At 41.8% G+C, this 20,530-nt stretch overlaps 1 long non-coding RNA gene across 1 annotated transcript in view; it reads left to right on the forward strand.

The window, feature by feature from the left end:
• Positions 1 to 2,393: 2,393 nt before the first annotated feature.
• LOC138513382 (uncharacterized) overlaps positions 2,394 to 20,530 on the forward strand; it is a 39,454-nt gene continuing 21,317 nt past the window's right edge. The window contains exon 1 of the long non-coding RNA XR_011281751.1: positions 2,394 to 2,575. This is a non-coding gene — a long non-coding RNA (uncharacterized lncRNA). The remainder of the gene's footprint in view (positions 2,576 to 20,530) is intronic.

The raw sequence follows: 20,530 nt of genomic DNA on the forward strand, positions 1-20,530 counted from the left end.
CCAACTAAGAAACTGGTTTTACAAAAACACTTCCCTTGACATTTCCCACATCATATTTCTTTATATTTGTGTACTAACTGTGAAAGGTTTTATTATTTAAACTGTAACACGATAAATACATTTAAAAAAAGAAAGGGCTGGAGGCGTTCCTTTCATTCTTAGTTGGGCCCTAATACATTTCAGCAAAAATAAGTCTGGAACTATTGTGTTTGGATCTATTTGACATAAGCAAAACCAAAAGGTGATGGCTGGAAGGTTCAGGATCTTAACAACAGGCACAGCTCTGGGCAAACTTCCAGACCATCGTTTTTCAGCCTGGCAAGCCACTATAAAGGGGGAAAGACCACATTATAATCAGGCTTGGTCCCACCCCAAAATGGGGCAGTCAAGCCCCAACTGCTAGGTCACATCCCTTCTGCAGAAGACCACAAGCATCCCCAGACATGTTTCGGCCTCACTGGGCATCATCAGTGAGGAGTAGCTTGGGTTTCTAGGCCCAGCAGGCTTGGGGCCCACGTCTGGGCATACGCATCCCACCATCCCAAAAGGCGATGGCTAGAAGGTTTAAAATCTTTTCCACAGGCACAGCTTTGGGCAACCCTCCAGACCACTGTTTTTCAGCCTGCCAAGCCACTACAAAGGGGGAAAGACCATATGCAAATCAGACTTGATCCCACCCCAAAAGGAGCAGTTAGGCCCAGACCACTAGCATCCTCAGACATGTCTCGGCCTCACTGGGCGTCATCAGTGAGCAGTAGCTTGGGTCTCTAGACCAATGGATACTTGTGGTCTTGTGCAGAAAGGATGTGACCTAGTAATTCAGGCAGGACTACTTCTTTTGCGGTGGGACCAAACCGGAATTACATTTGTGTAATGGTTTGGCAGGCTGAAGAACGATGGTTTGTGGGGTTGCCCAGAGCTATACCAGAGGATGAGATTAATTCTAAACCTTCCAGGCATCACCTTTTATTTTTGCCTATTTTGGCCAGAGTGGGATGGCTTTTCTTTCTTTATTTTTTCAGAAACATTTTATTAAGTTTCCAATGAACAACAACATTTTCATAAAAGGTACACAACGTCTCATACTAAGCAGTAATAATCAAAATTACAGTACATCTAGTGGGATGGCTTTTGAGCACATTAAGATGGAAATATGCAAGAAGCCTACCTTAGGTACGTTCAACTTGAAGCATATAAAATTGCTGACGCTTGATGCCAGTAGCTATGGGATTGGTGTCACACTATCGCAGGTGGAAGCTGGTCAGGAATGTCATGGAACGTCCGCATCCATAGAAACGTTTTAAAACTTCAGAGGACTTTGTACTTTTTTTTTCCTTTAACTGTTGGATTTTTAGGGTACAATGATGGTTTTAAATAGGGTAGTAGTTAATACATTGTGGTATTCCCTTGAAATACCATTACCAGAAGTATATGCCGCCAGGCTCCGAAATGAGATGGCTGCTAAAATTCATGCTATTTAACTAACATTGCCTGTTTTAGGGATAGCAAGCCAGGTCAGGCTCAAAATAATTTCACAATATACAGAAGAACCCACCCAACTGTACTTTGGAAGAATATCAGAAGTCACTGGGCAGTTTATTTATTTATTTATTGGATTTATTGGCAGCACTGAAACCCGAAAGATACAACTTAGGAAAACAAAACAAAAGAGAAATGGGGTACATAAGCATGATAGTAAATGCTGCAGAGAGTCGGGTAAGGGGGATACCCCCGTTTCAGGTTAGTCGTATTTGTCAAACAGCCAGGTTTTGAGCAGTTTTCTGAAGATGAGGTAGGAGCGATAGAAAGATGGAGTCCACAGCCCGAGTGCTCCTTGCTCTATGCAAAGCCATGATGCTGATGACCTTTCTGCTTCTGAAGTAGTCAATAGGTGGTGTCAAATCTAGGTGAAAGTCATAGCCGAGCAGGAATACAATTCTTATCATTTAAGTTGGCGTTTTTTTAAAAAAAAACTCTTAAGATTGTCAGGTGTGCAACTTACTTGAAAGTTTTGGAGAGTCCGAAACGCCTAGTCACCGTGCCCTGACCAAATGAATAATTACAAGAGCAAAAATAGAAATTAAATTCTTCGACTGTGTTGGCTGTATTTTCTGTTACCTTGAAGACGGCCCTGTTGAAGGAAAACTGTCGGGCTGGGGTCACTCAGAGCGAGTTAATACTTCAAGAGGCGGGGTGCTTATTTGTGGTCCGACAGCCGCCATTGAGGCTGTGGTTTATCTAGCACAGTCAGTCTAACATGCAGGCAGCCTATTTAAAGAGTACCAGGTGCAAACATGGTTCAAATGAGCACTCGCCACCGCCTCCTTAAGCCCTCTCCCCGCGGACGGCAGGCACGTTTGAGCATGTTAAAGAGGTTTATTTTGGGTTCTGTAACTATTGGGTGCTTCGGGGATGTTCGCAGAGGCTAAAAGAAGGTTATGTACCACTGCTTTCCCTCAAGCACAAATGAAACGACTGTAACGCAGATGGACGAGAACTAGAAAGCATTTCTTGGAACTGTTCCAGGTCTACCCGCGGGCCATGTTGAAAGTTGCATCTGTCTACAGTGTGTGAGGTATGTCTGCTAGCTTTTTTATGTGGAAACATGTGACTGCGCCGTCAATTTAGGTTCTGTGAGTGACATATTTGCACAACACCTGAAGGCACCCTCATCTGCTTTCTATGGGCTGAAATTAGGTAATGCAGGCAAACTGTTGTGCACATCTGAAAATACATTCTGAGAAGCAGAAGGACAATGCTCCTCACCCGTTACAATAGTTCTCTGATGTGGACACCTTCCTCCTATTTATAGCTGTTGGAGTAAATCCTCATTTTTTGGAGTCCACAGGACACCTTGGGGATTTCAGTGGAATTACCACCAGTTGAAGAATTTACCTCCAGTATGATGCTGGAGGTAGATCCTCCACTCTAAGGCCAAACTCGGAGTTGGGCAGAGTGGGGAAAGTGGCGGTAATTCGATTACAATACTCATAATGAGTGCCAAGGTCTTTAGAGTACAACACATCAGGCAGCATTGGACTACTCCACGTTCGTTTTTTTGAGGGGTGGTTGGGCATGGGGTTTGTGAACATAGGTAGAATATGCATACTGGAGAATTAGTGTTACAGATAAGTAACTTTTAATTCACTAGGATAGCATCTTGGCCGTCTTCCTCGTCACAGTCCTTACATACGTGAGCTCCTTGGGACAAACTCCCCAAACTACCCTTTCGAAATCATCATAGAAAACAGCACCCTGGACTTGCCCGTATCTATGTTATCTGTTTTCCACGATCAGGCGACATATTGGTACCTCACAAATCCACACCACACCCTGTTTTTATCTTTGCCCTTGCGATAGCGGGCTCTTCAAACCTTCTCTAGTTTCAACAGACCATTCAGATAGACACTGGTCCATACAATTGAGAAAAAATAACAGCTCTGTTTCCCAGTAGCTGCTTTGCAGGCTGCATGATCATTCTCTCACTGAGCATTGCCGAGCACGTTGGCAGGATGAGCCGGCATCCCCAAGCTGTGAAACCAGGCAATGTCGCAGGATCACGACTGAGGTGGCAGACTTTGCAGGGAGAGTCAACGCTGCGCTGTCTCTTAGCCACACCCCTGCAGCTCGCACTCCCTAACACAATGAGCACATTTTCTGAGGAGAGTGGGTTTTGCTGGTCTTCTAACTTATGATACAGTTTTTTTGCACTCATGCTGCTACTGTGGGGCTGGCCAGGGAGAGAGGGACATAGTAGCACTGCTTTCAATGAAAGTCTAATATCATAATGATTCTCAGTGCTCCTGAGAGAAAACGGCAAAGCATTCCACAGCTTGACCGCTGCAACAGAGAATGCCTGGCCTCCGGTTTTAGATAGCCGGAATTGGGTGATGGTAATCAGACCAGCATTGCACAAATGAAGAGTCCGCGTAGGGACTTAAGGAACAAACTTGTCCTGTAGAAATATGGCCCACTAGTGATAATATGCTCGATGTTCCAGACATAGTGACTTGAATTCAACCCTTTTTGCAACGGGAAGCCAGTGAAGAGAGTGAAGCACAGGGGAGCTATGAGTACCATCGGGGGTGCTAGTAGCAATCAGAGCTGACAGATTTTGCAGTTGTTGCAGCTGACGGAAAAGGTAGAGAGGTTGTGCTAAAAACAGTTCATAGCAATTATCAATGCGACTTAGAATAAGCAAAGGAACAACCAGAGGCCGAAGATGAAATGGCAAAAAAGGCAACACTGTGGAGAACCTTTCATGACACACCAAGCAATGCTGAGCAAACTTGTCGGCGACAGCAGTTTCTCGACAACTATTATTTTTGCGACGGTAGTCTTAACTCCCTAAGAACAGAGCACAAGTGTAGTAACACATTTCCCAAATGAAGAGGCAGTCAGCATGGGGAGTAGTTCATTTATTTATCAGAGGCCCAGGTAGGTGCGCTCCCATAATGGCAACTACCAACTCCTGACACCGCTCTTGAACACAGCTGGTATTTGAGAACGGTGTCAGGACTGCACCACAACATCTCCCCTCCATGGTTGAACTAGGAAACCAAATTGAACAAAAAGAAAACAAACCAAAGTAGTATATGTATGAATGAAAAGAAAACAAACCAGAATGGAAAAGAGAGAAGAGAAGAAAGGAACTAAAGACAAAATAAAAATGCCATAAGAGCATACACTTGCAAAAAGCATAAAAATTAGTTTAACTAGTAACAGTATATGTATATGCAAATATAGTAATTATAACAAATATAACAATTATTGCAGACATTTGTAGAGAGTTATTTCGAAAATCACATACCCATCCACGAGTCATGTTCATTTGGAGAGGAAATAAGCAAAAATAAAACAAAACGGTATGTCAATTAGTTGACTAAAGTAGAAAGACATTCTATCATTTTCTTTTAGCTCTATATATTTGTCATACCTCGGTCAAGCCGATCTCTGGACTCGAGTCGTTGTACGTATGCACAATCAGATCTATAAGCAAATTAAACAACAATTTTGAGTCATCCTCAATCTCTTTCGTGGGTATGTTAATCCTAATCGGTACTGCTGTACTTACTCAGCTCCTGCCGTGCACAACGTGTAGCTGCAGACTGAGCCGCTTGGAACGCGCTCGTGTAAGTTTATCTTTCGTTTTAAAGGTCACCATGGAGACGGTACGAGGCGTCGTGGACCGACCTGGTGCACGTACGCCTCGCGCCCCACCCCCGAGTGTTAGCCCGGGGGCGGGGATGTCTCCATGGTGACCAGCACTCTGTGAGACAGTGCAAGTAGTTAACTGTCTACAGCGTCAATTGGCGCCGTAGCTGTAGTAATTGGAAAATTAGCAGCGTGTGTCAAAAATTTTTTAAATTTTTTGTCGTAGTAGTGTTTATATGCAAGACATAAGGTCTGCATTAACAATTGAACATATGGAAGAGATAAACAGTCTAGAGCATTTTCGCTCCCGAACATATTTACTGTCGCTACTAAGTCATTAGAGCAATTTGGGGCAAAATAAACAGCGCAATAATACAACTAGGAAATAAATTGTGACAAAAGGATAGCAGATATATGACAGATATTTACATGGCAGGTGTAAATCTTCTTTAGATAAAAAATCGAAGAGTAAAGAAATAATTAAGTTGACCAAAATGCTTTTACAAAAAGCACATAAAGTTTATTTCTTCATTGAGCCCCTTTGGAGAAAGGGAGCTCAGCCGGTCTATCCAAAAGGATTCTCTTTGGTCCATCCTTTTTTGGAAATTCTCGTGGATGTCTCTTTTTGAAACCACCTCTAGGATGACAAAACGGATTTGGACCAAGTTGTGTTTCTTTTCATCCCAATGTCTTGACACTGCTGAGTTAGGATTATGGTTTCTTATGCACGATCTGTGTTCATTCCACCTAATTTTTGCTACTCGCAATGTCTGACCCACATAGTACAGTCCACACGGACATTTGATAGCATAAATCACGTTGGTTGAATCACATGTAGCAAAATTTCTCAGTCTGATTGTCTCTCCTGTCTGTGAATGTTTTATTGTCTCTCCTCTCATCACATAGCTGCAATTACTACAACTTAAACACGGAAACGTCCCAATTCTTTCTGTAAGCTTCTTTTTAGGTGCTGGTTTAGTTTGAACCAGTCTATCTTTTAGGTTTTGACTCCGTTGGTAAGCAAATGTGGGTACTTCCTTAAATAGATGTTCAACTCTCTGATCGCATAATAAAGTATTCCAATGTTTTTGAATAATGCACTTAATGCGATTACTTTGTCGTGAGTATCTAGACACAAACACTAATGGTGGAGCTGATTCCTGTCTGGTTTTTGTCTTCAATAGCTCTTCTCTGTTTTGTGTAGCTACTCGTGATTCTGCTGTGTTTATTTCCTCTTCTGTATATCCTCTTTCCAGGAACTTTTTCCCCATCTCACGGATAGCTAGCTTGTAGTCTTCTGGGTCACTTACCAATCTTTTCACCCTGAGCATCTGGCTGTATGGAAGATTTTTTATGAGGCTCGGTTGATGGAAGCTGAGACGTTGTAATAGATTGTTACGATCCGTGGGTTTTCGAAAAATGGTAGTCTGATATCCTGTGTCAGTAATCTTAATGTCTACATCCAAGAAGTGTATGTTGGTTTGGGAGTGTTCTTGAGTGAATTGGATATGAGCATCTATGCTGTTCAGATGTGCGAAGAACTTTAGGTATTCCTCTTCCGTATCTTTCCATATTCCGAATATATCGTCAATGTACCTGATCCAGAGACTTAATTTCAGGAACCAATGTTCATTCTGTAGTATATGTTCGGATTCGAATTTATGCATGAATGAATTAGCATAAGAGGGGGCCATGGTGGCTCCCATGGCTGTCCCAGCCACTTGGAGATAGTACTCATTCTTATATCGACAGTATGAGTTGTTACTAATAAACTCCAGAAGAACCATTATAAATTCTTTCTGAGCCGGTATCTCTTCAGCATTGAGTAGCATCCATTCTACCGCTTCACCCCCTAAATCGTGCGGGATCGATGTGTAGAGACTTTTAACATCGATAGTAAAGCATATGTTGTTGCAATTGAATACAGTTTCGTTCAAGAGTTGTAAAAAATGTGTCGAGTCCTTGATATATGTACTGGTTTTTTGAATCAGTGGTTGTAAGAAGTAATCCACATATTTCCCTAAGGGTTCCAGTATGCTGTTAATCCCTGCTACGATTGGTATTCCAGGGGGTTTGATGAGATCTTTGTGTATCTTAGGAAGGGTATAAAAGTGTGGTATCTTAGGGTGTGTATTAATCAAAAATTTCTTTGTGTGGTGATTAATCCACTCCAATTCCTCCGCCTTGTCCAACAAAGTCTTCAAATTCTCTTTAATCTCCGATGTGGGATCTTGTGTCAATCTGGCATAAGTATTACCATCGCTTAGTTGTCTTTCACGCTTTTTTGCTATAATACCGCCCTGAAGAAGGATTGTATCCGAAATGCATTGGCACCAAAGTATTATGGGCAATTTGAGATGAGAACTCATTGTGTGATGTATAAAAATTAAACTTCCATTGGCGGCAAACGATATAGGAATGTGAATTAAACAATTCCTGCCAAAAGAATTTATTGGAACTCTATTACTTCCATATCATAAATCAGTGACTGAATATTAGCAACCAAATTGGGGCAAACTGAGATGCGCCTTTCTTAACTTAGTGGATACACTTTGTTTCTTGGAAGTTTTTTTGATCATTTTGGTCCTAGTGCTACAGGACCTCTTTTGAGATTGGCAGCTCCAGGCGAAAATAAACCATACAAACTACTAATTATCATATCTATGATTTCTAAAGGACAAACTGTGAACTACAACATGTAGTGCCCTTCTTGTCCTCTTTTTCTTAGATTTCTCAGTTAGCACAACTAGAGGAGGAGCACACAGGCCAAAAAGAATAATATGGATCATTGAAGCATTTTTCGTATAAAGAATGTAATACACTGACATCGAAGCCCTGACCACTAACAGGGCAGACACACTGGGTTTTTCATCTGAAGAAGCAGAAGCAATATTGGGTTTGATAAAAGACAGCGGCTTTGGAAACAGTAATAACAAACAACAAGATCCTAAACAACAGATAAAACAACTAGAATATCTAATTCGAAAGGAAATAAATCGCAAGCTACATGCGATAACCCTAGGCAGATACCATAAAAGTCAACGGATACCGAGAGGATTACGAATCCAGTTGCGTCCTACATTGTGTAAAGAAAACAAAATCTTTGTGAAGAAATGGGAAGCTATACTTAACAAATGTTCTCTGGACCTTATATTACTGACCATACAAGAATTGGCAAGGGACATATCAGATTTAGGCAAAGAAATTAAGGAAATAGAAGTAGCTCTGGTAACAACACTGAATAGAGAAGAAGTTGATTCTATCCTCCAAGAGATAAATGACAAATTGGAAGACTACAAAACAGAATTAGAATCCAAGAAAATTCGCAAATTCAAAAGAGACACCTATGATTACCTTAAAGATGAAGTTTATAACTGGATGGATAAATATGCTCCTCCACAAAGGAAACCAAAGCCTACGAATTTGAGTGAAACATCAAGTTCAGGAACCGAGACAGAAAGGGAACCCCCGAACCAAGAAGAAGCAGGCACGCCAAGTACTTCAGGCCTTTCGCGAGCAAGAGAAGATACAGCGACTTCTTCTTTTTTAGACAAAGGAAGAAGAGAACGAGACGGGGGAGGAGAAAGACCAAAAGGAAAACCCAACACGAGACTACAACAGAAGAAAACATAGTAATAAACTTATCATCCAGAGTCTTGACTGGGAAATAAATAGAAACCTTACAGAAAGGCCTAAGTTTCGTTCCTACCTATGACAGCACACTATTTGATTCCAAAATAGAACTCTTTAAACTTATTAGGAAGATGAAACTGAAGGTGTTTTTCAGTGAACTAGAACATCAAGAAGCCAGAGAAGAAGCAGAACTTAAGGAATTCAGAAGTAAAAGTACCTTTATTCCTCCAATAAGTATACCTTCAATAGAAATCTTTGAAAAACAAGTCCCAAGAGACTTTGAGAAACTTAAGTTCAAAAGTCAATCACCTCGAAACATGAAACCTCACGAACTTAAATTGATACGTGATCTATATGGAGACCACACAATCACAATAAGGGCTGCGGATAAAGGAGGAGGCTTAGTACTACTTAACACAAGGGAATATGAAGAAGAATGTGAAAGACAACTAAGCGATGGTAATACTTATGCCAGATTGACACAAGATCCCACATCGGAGATTAAAGAGAATTTGAAGACTTTGTTGGACAAGGCGGAGGAATTGGAGTGGATTAATCACCACACAAAGAAATTTTTGATTAATACACACCCTAAGATACCACACTTTTATACCCTTCCTAAGATACACAAAGATCTCATCAAACCCCCTGGAAGACCAATCGTAGCAGGGATTAACAGCATACTGGAACCCTTAGGGAAATATGTGGATTACTTCTTACAACCACTGATTCAAAAAACCAGTACATATATCAAGGACTCGACACATTTTTTACAACTCTTGAACGAAACTGTATTCAATTGCAACAACATATGCTTTACTATCGATGTTAAAAGTCTCTACACATCGATCCCGCACGATTTAGGGGGTGAAGCGGTAGAATGGATGCTACTCAATGCTGAAGAGATACCGGCTCAGAAAGAATTTATAATGGTTCTTCTGGAGTTTATTAGTAACAACTCATACTTTCGATATAAGAATGAGTACTATCTCCAAGTGGCTGGGACAGCCATGGGAGCCACCATGGCCCCCTCTTATGCTAATTCATTCATGCATAAATTCGAATCCGAACATATACTACAGAATGAACATTGGTTCCTGAAATTAAGTCTCTGGATCAGGTACATTGACGATATATTCGGAATATGGAAAGATACGGAAGAGGAATACCTAAAGTTCTTCGCACATCTGAACAGCATAGATGCTCGTATCCAATTCACTCAAGAACACTCCCAAACCAACATACACTTCTTGGATGTAGACATTAAGATTACTGACACAGGATATCAGACTACCATTTTTCGAAAACCCACGGATCGTAACAATCTATTACAACGTCTCAGCTTCCATCAACCGAGCCTCATAAAAAATCTTCCATACAGCCAGATGCTCAGGGTGAAAAGATTGGTAAGTGACCCAGAAGACTACAAGCTAGCTATCCGTGAGATGGGGAAAAAGTTCCTGGAAAGAGGATATACAGAAGAGGAAATAAACACAGCAGAATCACGAGTAGCTACACAAAACAGAGAAGAGCTATTGAAGACAAAAACCAGACAGGAATCAGCTCCACCATTAGTGTTTGTGTCTAGATACTCACGACAAAGTAATCGCATTAAGTGCATTATTCAAAAACATTGGAATACTTTATTATGCGATCAGAGAGTTGAACATCTATTTAAGGAAGTACCCACATTTGCTTACCAACGGAGTCAAAACCTAAAAGATAGACTGGTTCAAACTAAACCAGCACCTAAAAAGAAGCTTACAGAAAGAATTGGGACGTTTCCGTGTTTAAGTTGTAGTAATTGCAGCTATGTGATGAGAGGAGAGACAATAAAACATTCACACACAGGAGAGACAATCAGACTGAGAAATTTTGCTACATGTGATTCAACCAACGTGATTTATGCTATCAAATGTCCGTGTGGACTGTACTATGTGGGTCAGACATTGCGAGTAGCAAAAATTAGGTGGAATGAACACAGATCGTGCATAAGAAACCATAATCCTAACTCAGCAGTGTCAAGACATTGGGATGAAAAGAAACACAACTTGGTCCAAATCCGTTTTGTCATCCTAGAGGTGGTTTCAAAAAGAGACATCCACGAGAATTTCCAAAAAAGGATGGACCAAAGAGAATCCTTTTGGATAGACCGGCTGAGCTCCCTTTCTCCAAAGGGGCTCAATGAAGAAATAAACTTTATGTGCTTTTTGTAAAAGCATTTTGGTCAACTTAATTATTTCTTTACTCTTCGATTTTTTATCTAAAGAAGATTTACACCTGCCATGTAAATATCTGTCATATATCTGCTATCCTTTTGTCACAATTTATTTCCTAGTTGTATTATTGCGCTGTTTATTTTGCCCCAAATTGCTCTAATGACTTAGTAGCGACAGTAAATATGTTCGGGAGCGAAAATGCTCTAGACTGTTTATCTCTTCCATATGTTCAATTGTTAATGCGGACCTTATGTCCTGCATATAAACACTACTACGACAAAAAATGTAAAAATGTTTTGACACACGCTGCTAATTTTCCAATTACTACAGCTACGGCGCCAATTGACGCTGTAGACAGTTAACTACTTGCACTGTCTCACAGAGTGCTGGTCACCATGGAGACATCCCCGCCCCCGGGCTAACACTCGGGGGTGGGGCGCGAGGCGTACGTGCACCAGGTCGGTCCACGACGCCTCGTACCGTCTCCATGGTGACCTTTAAAACGAAAGGTAAACTTACACGAGCGCGTTCCAAGCGGCTCAGTCTGCAGCTACACGTTGTGCACGGCAGGAGCTGAGTAAGTACAGCAGTACCGATTAGGATTAGCATACCCACGAAAGAGATTGAGGATGACTCAAAATTGTTGTTTAATTTGCTTATAGATCTGATTGTGCATACGTACAACGACTCGAGTCCAGAGATCGGCTTGACCGAGGTATGACAAATATATAGAGCTAAAAGAAAATGATAGAATGTCTTTCTACTTTAGTCAACTAATTGACATACCGTTTTGTTTTATTTTTGCTTATTTCCTCTCCAAATGAACATGACTCGTGGATGGGTATGTGATTTTCGAAATAACTCTCTACAAATGTCTGCAATAATTGTTATATTTGTTATAATTACTATATTTGCATATACATATACTGTTACTAGTTAAACTAATTTTTATGCTTTTTGCTATAATACCGCCCTGAAGAAGGATTGTATCCGAAATGCATTGGCACCAAAGTATTATGGGCAATTTGAGATGAGAACTCATTGTGTGATGTATAAAAATTAAACTTCCATTGGCGGCAAACGATATAGGAATGTGAATTAAACAATTCCTGCCAAAAGAATTTATTGGAACTCTATTACTTCCATATCATAAATCAGTGACTGAATATTAGCAACCAAATTGGGGCAAACTGAGATGCGCCTTTCTTAACTTAGTGGATACACTTTGTTTCTTGGAAGTTTTTTTTTAAGCTAAGCAACCATAACATCACGCCACCACCGTGCATTGCTAAAGCTAAAACCCAGGACATCAAAGATGACATCACAAATGTCATTGATGACATCACTGATGACATCACATATCTGGCCCACTTGTATTTGTTCACTAACATATCTAGGCCACAGGGCTTTGTTCAATAATACAGAGAATGTTAAAATTCAAAATGTGCTACATATATAGACATTAACCTTGTTTTATATTGTTTAGGTACTTACTTCCCTTAGTATTTGGCCTCAACTTGTGGTGCACATACATGTGGAAATAACCAAGCCTCAAACACACAATTAATTTGTGTTCATGATGATGAAGTCAAATGTCATTGGGCCTCATTCCGAGTACGGCGCTAACCAATGGCGCTATTAACGCCTTGGTTGACGCCGTACCCGGCCGGCAGCGCCTTGGTGGATGGCGGAATTACCGCCCCATTCCAAGGTTGGCGGGGCAGTAATTCCCCATTCACCAAGGCTCTTCCCCATTCCCAAATGAGCCCCCATAGGGCTCAATGGGAATGGGGAAGATGCAAATAACGGTGACCGTTCATTACGGTCACCGTTATTGGCTTGGAGGCCCCTTTGCGCCCTCGACTTTAACACCTGCTCAAAGCAGGCGTTAAGGGCGAGGGCGCAAAGGGAACTCGGAGTATGGCGGTAAGGGATCACCGCCACCGGTCTCGTTACCGGTGGCCGCTATCCCTTACCGCCATACTCGGAATGAGGCCCATTGTAATTTTCTCGTGGTGCTTTTTCTTTCCTCCTTACTGAAGTTTTCCTGTATGTGCCTCAGATTTGTATGCATTGTGGATCTTCATATGTATTGTTTGTACTAACACAAGTATGTAGTAAGTCTTCAATTATAAGCTATTTATTTCATGTTTAACATTACTCATAACTCTGATAAGGTATCATTCATTATTTTGCTAGACAGAATGAATACATAAAAGATTACTGTACTTCTGTGGTGCATGTTGCGCCCATTTCCTATGTGTATATGTTATTAGGTTGCTTTATTAGCAAGAACACTCCAATATAACATTTGTTTAAATTAGTATATTTTTAATACATTAAGTAGTTAATGAGATCACTCCCGATCATCCCTGATATATTGCTACCAACACTGTAAACACAAGCCCTTTACGTTTGTGATGTCATCTCTGGTGTCTTGGCTGTTAATCTTAGCAGTGCACAGTGGTGGCGCGAGTTATGGTTGTTTAGTTTACCGTAACTGGCGAACGTCTGGGGGTTTGGTATTACTTGTACCATAACGTCCCTTTAACAAAGGTTTTTCGCTGAATCAAAATATATAGATACAAATCACTGCTCTCGTTTCTTACCTAATTACTTCATTTGTACTCTTGTTTCATAAAACATAGTGTGAAATAGAACAGGCAAATCATGCTTTTTAAGCCTGACATTGATAGCATATGTCATTTTACATATCTGTTTAGTTTTTATAGATTTAAGTGAACAAGCACCAGAATGCAGTGCAGCTAGTAGTTTCCCACATTTACTTAAATGTAAAATTGCTGTTAGTGCTTCCATTCCTCTATTGGGACACAAATTGAGGTGGGCTCCATATCACATCAAATTCCATCTTAACCTTCAATACAATAGGGGTACTACTGCCTAAAACGAACTCCGTATCTTGAAATAAAAAAAAAAAACTATTCACAGTTTTACAATAAACTGCAACACGTACCGCTAGATGTATCTTTGCTCTTGCAAGCTAGGACGCACAGATATTGTTTATTTTATAGTTTACACACACACACACACACATTCACTCTGAGCAAAAATCGACTACAGCTGTAGCTTTATTTTCCCCATTCTGATTGCAAGCCTACAATTACCAGCATGCAAAGTAATGCTAACCAAAATAAATCTAAAGGAACACAGGCTGAAACAATCACAGTGACCCCACTGACCAGCTTTGTTTCACATGGCATGCAGATTTATGCACCTCTTCCCTTTCTAATTATCCATCATTTGCACCTTTTGGTGACAATGGCAACAACGCACATTTCCCATTCACGTTTGTTATTAAAAGTTAACCCTTGGGACATTGCCATGAGCTCTTCAGGCCCAGATGCAGCCTCTCTTCGCACTGTGCGCACATCTTTTGGCTGCTTGTTTTGCAGCAAGAAGAGATGGAGGGGGCAGAAGGAGAGGCCCAGTGACTTCAGACACCAGAATAAACACACTGGCCCTCATTACGACCCTGGCGGAAATCGCGGTGCAAAATGCACCATGGAGCACGGCGGAAAGCTGCCGATAGCGCCATGGGGGTTGGCGGATTTTCCGCCCCATTCCGACCTTGGCGGGGCGGTAAATCCCCATCCCCCATTTTACCCTTCCCCATTCCCATTTTGCCCCATAGGGTATAATGGGAGTGGGGTAGGCGTTAATTACGCCACCTCAAAATACGGTGGCGTAATTAACGACAAGGTCCCGTAGCGCCATGGATTTCTCCGCCCGGAAAAACCAGGCGGAAAACGCTCCATGGCGCTACGGAAACTCGTAGTAGGGCGGACGGGTCCGCCGCGAATAACGCTGGCGTAAACCCACTCCGCCAGGGTCGTAATGAGGCCCACAGTGTTCATTTTTGTGTCTAATGCAAAGAGCTACTGGGAAGCCTCTGGTGAGCTACCAGCGGCTCATGATCTACTGGTTCGAGACCCAGGACTTATACATAACCAAAAATCGATGTAAATAGACAAGGCATAGAGCCTTCGTGGAATTACCCAATTACAACCAATCAATATAATGAGACATGCAATTGACATAACAAAGGCTGGGTAAACATTACCAAAGCAATATACCCCTTCTCCAGTGCTATCTATTAGTGCCACCATTCTATTCACTATTCTATACCATTAGTTGTGCCCCATACAGGGGGTGGTAAAGCAACACCTATGAGGCAAAACCAAAAATGTATGGGAAATGCCAGCAGAAAAGGGAACAAAAAAAAGGAGAAGTAAGATGGAAAGAAAGGAGAAAATGCAGCTGGAGAGTGGAGGGAGGGATTGTGGAAGGTGGTAGTTTGGGGAGGTGGACCCCCTCAAATATAAAATACTAAAGCCACAGCTAGAAAAGCCAGAAAAGGCAAACTTTAAGATGCATTCGAACATGTATTCAAAATGAATATTTGCAAGTTCAGCAACTTATAAAACAGTGCACCTTTTGATATATATATATATATATATATATATATCATTGAGAGCGTGTTACTGCATATGTTACTGCATATCAAAACACAATTATCTAGAAGAACAAGTATTGGCAATGCCAACAGTTTGGGCTTAAAAATAATTATTATTTGGGATATGGTTTATCAAAGAAAACCTTTCACAATAGTTATTAGGCTGTCTATGCATTGGAAAGGCACTTGCCAGGCTCTGCCGCAGTGGTATTAACTGGCTATTTTTTTTAATTTATTTATGTGTTATAGTTCACATGGAACTTTTCACATATACACACAAAAACATTGCATAAAGAAACTTATTTCATAGGAAATAGAGATAAATTTAACTTACTTTTAAAAACGTGTTATGCTCATATAAAACATACTTTCAAAATGACCGGGAAAACGACAGGCAACCTTAAAATAAACGTTCTAAAAAGTCTTCCTAATGCATAGGAATTAGAGGTTAAAAATAAGTGACAAGAAATTACCTAAAAAGCCTTTTCAACTTAATCCAGACTATAAAAATCTCTACAGGGGGCATTCTTAACTAAGTGCTAAAGTTTATTTCATAAAACGGATGGCAGCCAAGGACCATTTAAAGGATTTATCCGTAAAAATACGTTGCCAGACCTAGACCAGATGAACCATTCTAAATTCCTTCAAGAGGTGCGAAAACTGTGCTTGGTGTATCCTGGATAGTTCAGGGCAATTTATCAACAATTGCTGAAGAGTTTCTATAGAGTTTTCCGTTTTACAGAATCTACAGCATCTTAACATACAAGCTAAGCCACCACGGGCACCCAATAGTTTGTTTGTGGGGAGCAAGTTCAAATAAAAACATAAGCACTGACTATGCCACTATTACCCTGGACCTTTCCTCAAGTAATAAGGTATGGTGTTATAGGGTCTAGGGTCTTGCAGAAAACTTGTAAATAAGTGGTGCTTCGTGACATGATTGATTGTGTCGATCCAGTCGAAATGCCATAACCTCTTTTTTACTTTCTGAGGATACGATACTATGTAATCCACTGAGGAGTCAATGGCATTTAATATTACGACGCACTGGGGGAACCAATCTGTGAGACCTACAGGGGAATTTAAAGCTAGCCCACACTTTAGCAACCCCCAGGACGAACCCTCTTCCACCAGGCAAATCTTTTGTAGGAAGTTTAGATGTGTCCATTAAACCATTGCTTCCAATGACACCAGACCCAATTCATACTTTAGTACTGGGGCCGGAATGCTAACTGGCAATCCCAAAACTTGTCTCCAGAAGGCTCCCTCAAACTTACACCATTGAACTTTAAGGGCGAAAAATGACACCTCAGCACCATATATCATCACCGGGACCACCATTTTACAATAAAACTTGCATACAGGAATTATTGAAAAGTATCTGAATTTCTTGTTTACACAGCTTCCCTGGGCGGCCAAGGCCTTCACCTTTTGTTTTTTTTCTGTAAACCAGCGCACACTGTTATCCTTCGGGAAGATTGAGAAACCCAAGTACACAGAACTGTCCACTTTCACTAGAGTCCCCCCCATGGTCCACTTGAATTGTCCTCCTGCTTTTCCGGGACCCTTATGCAGCGTTAGAATTTTTGATTTTGGGATGCTTATCATTAACATATTCTTTTTGGTATGTCTCCAACGCCTTCGACTGCCGCTGTAGCCCTATTGGGGTATAGTCCATTAGAATCAGGTCATCAGCGTACAGTAGATAATTGATCGTTCATTTAACTGGATATTGATAGTAGCAGGTGCAAAATGGTGTGAGTACATAGCCATCTAATAGCTGTGCCTGACAATTCCCTAATGCTTTGCCAATGCTTGTTTTTAACAGAACTTCAGTGAAGTACATGCATAGTGCTTATACATTGAGTGGCTGAATGCAGACTTGGTTAAGACATTTTATTATACCTGTAGTGGGTTTAAGTCATTGGGCTTCATTCCGAGAAGGGCGGTAAGGGTTACCGGTCACTGGTAACGAGACCGGTGCCGTTAAACCCTTACCGCCCTACTACGAGTTCCCTTTGCGGGTCCATCCTTAACGCCTGCTTTTAGCAGGCGTTAAGGACGGGACCCGCAAAGGGACTTTAGTGCTAATAACAGTACCATAATTTACGGTACCATTATTAGTGCCTTCTCCATTCCAATTGAGCCCTATGGGGGCTCAAATGGGAATGGGGAAGGGCCCTGGTGAATGGAGAATTACCGGTCCCTCCAACCTTGGAATGGACCGGTAATTACTTCATTCACCAGGGCGGAGTCGGAACGATTTTGGAGGCAGCCATGCCGCAAATAGCGGCGTGGTTACCTCCAAAATCAGAATGAGGCCCATTGACTCTCTGAAGACTGCTTTGAAATAACACTGGCAGGCACTTCAAGTGCAATGTTTGATGGTAAGGCTCGATTAAAGCGAGCTAAAAGAGTTTCCATTTGAAGCGGGTTTGGTTGGGGAGTGTCAGGAATTGGGTGGGAATGGCCTTGGAGATTAGTATGCCCACTGACAGTCAATGGGTGGGCAAATAATCCAGCAACACATACAAGCTGTGTGTACCTCCTCATGTGCCATTTCTCCCTATTTGTACTCTAATGCAATCGTTTCGGGCTTATAGGTGTCAGAAGCAAAACTTAATAGCCCAAACTAAACATGGCTGCCATCTGTACACACATGGTAGATGCATCATCAAATTTCATTGTGGGTGCACAGATGTGGGACCCATGCATCTACATTGTAAATATGTGTTTTGTGAAAAGGTTTGTTGTTAAGAACTGTTCCAATTGCAGGTTTCTGTACCTGATCACAGACTGGTTTCTGTGATCTGGCCTCACACTATTATATGTACAGCAACGCATGCCCTCATGAATTGCACTACAGAAAAAATTATAAATATCACTGATACATTCTGACCGGCTAAGGATTCCCACAAATGTGTTATATATGGTAATATGCGACAAACTCAACAAATAATACATTCTTTATTTTTTATAGTTAGAAATGTGATAAGGTAAATTTATCTTTTTAATGTTCTCTAATAGAGATCATTATTTCTTTGGAATTGAAACTTAACTAGTATAAATATTGGTTGACAAAGGAAAATGGCTGATGCTGAAATGTTTACTACAGGGGTTGTGAGCATCAAAAATAACGGTTTTAATGTTCTGCGTCGGCTTAGCAAAATGATTTATTAGCTTTCTTGCAAGACAAACGGACAGCATACCAGTCATTAGCCCATTCACCACCAACTAACCGCCCCACCCACAAGATCCGCCATTTTTTATCTTGGTGGGACACATGACCACTGAACTCTCTAGAAGTATGTAATAGGCCTCCCGCCTAAAACAATAACTCCCTTTGTATCAAACCATAGTCCAGCATGAATGTCCATGTTGAACGACATCATGTGACCAACAATTTCACGGGAAAACAAGGCCGCTCCAGGCCACAATTCTGGTCTCATCATCCTGGGGCCAGGAGGGTATGGGCCTCCACCCCCTGATGACTTGTGTCATCCATGAGAGGTTCATTGACTCAGCCTGTCCGAGCCGCCGTGATCCATTGGCTTCAGTTCCATTGCGTTACCCCAGTGCACCCAGGCAGGCCAAAGGTTTGTAGTCAGTGGTTTAGGTGCACAAGCGCAGTGCAGCTCATAATGATCAGCATTGGCTCAAACCAATATGGAGCAAAAGGGGCCTTCTAACCAAAGTCCTGCACGAGTGTAAAGTAAAATAATACGTATCCCGTTGTAAATTACTTCGATGTGATTTACTTTATGGAAATTACTTCAAAAATAGCCCAAATGTTATAAGTATTTGTGGGGTAAGGGGTAAAAGAGGGGTTTAGGGTGGAGATGGCAGTGAAGGGGAAGAGGGAATGGGGGAACCCCCCAAAAAATCGATGTATTTTGAAGTAATTTCAACGAAGAAAATTACATCGAAGTAATTTACTTTGTTGAAGTGACATGTAACCAAATAAACACTAGGGTGATGAAACTGGATGATGCCACTAAAAGGGGATACATATTTGTTTCCCACCTCTGAAAGAAACCCTTAGCCCCACCCCTTTGTTCATTGCTTTTCCCCTAACCCTGATCAGTGTTTTATTTATTTATTGACTTGTGTCTTCATTCTTCCACATGTTCAAAATGAGTGTGGCTGCAAAGGTTCAAAAAGGCTGACTGCCTTTTTTTTTTTTTTTAAAGATCTCACTCATTATGAGGGATGTCATATTTACTCCATGGTGCTCCTCGGGTAAAGAGATCACGATTTTGTGGTGGGATACCACTAAATCATACCCTATATTTTTAAATCCATCCTATAGGTGGAGGTAAAAATATACTCTCAACTTATTAAAACACTTGTTTCCAGTGAACAAGGGTGTTGCTAGGTCTGGAAAAGACCCGAGGCTACGCTAATGTCGGGACTGTCGGGACTCCGGCTAGCTGCAGCCTTTTGGTTGATTAGAGCCGCTGAGCTTCTATCCGGAGCTACAACCAAAAGAGCTGGGGCTATAGCCCCACCAGCCGCCACCACCCCCCCACCCCCCAAACCCATCCCTGCAGTGACACTGGGCCTCATTACGACCCTGGCGGAGTGGGTTTACACCAGCGGTATTCGCGGCGGACCCGTCCGCCCTACTACGAGTTCCCGTAGCGCCATGGAGCGTTTTCCGCCTGGTTTTTCCGGGCGGAGAAATCCATGGCGCTACGGGACCTTGTTGTTAATTACGCCACCGTATTTTACGGTGGCGTAATTAACGCCTTCCCCACTCCCATTATACCCTATGGGGCAAAAATGGGAATGGGGAAGGGTAAAATGGGGGATGGGGATTTACCGCCCCGCCAAGGTCGGAATGGGGCGGAAAATCCGCCAACCCCCATGGCGCTATCGGCAGCTTTCCGCCGTGCTCCATGGTGCATTTTGCACCACGATTTCCGCCAGGGTCGTAATGAGGGCCACTGAGTGCATCCCTTCAGTATACTGCCAGCAATATCGAGGGGACACCCAAAGGAAGTGAAAATGCGGGCCTCTCACATGTTCACCCCCTTGATGCATAATGAAC

The sequence above is a fragment of the Ambystoma mexicanum genome, chromosome 12, assembly GCF_040938575.1.
Source record: "Ambystoma mexicanum isolate Mex_15411 chromosome 12, UKY_AmexF1_1, whole genome shotgun sequence".
Classification (NCBI taxonomy): Eukaryota; Metazoa; Chordata; class Amphibia; order Caudata; family Ambystomatidae; genus Ambystoma; species Ambystoma mexicanum.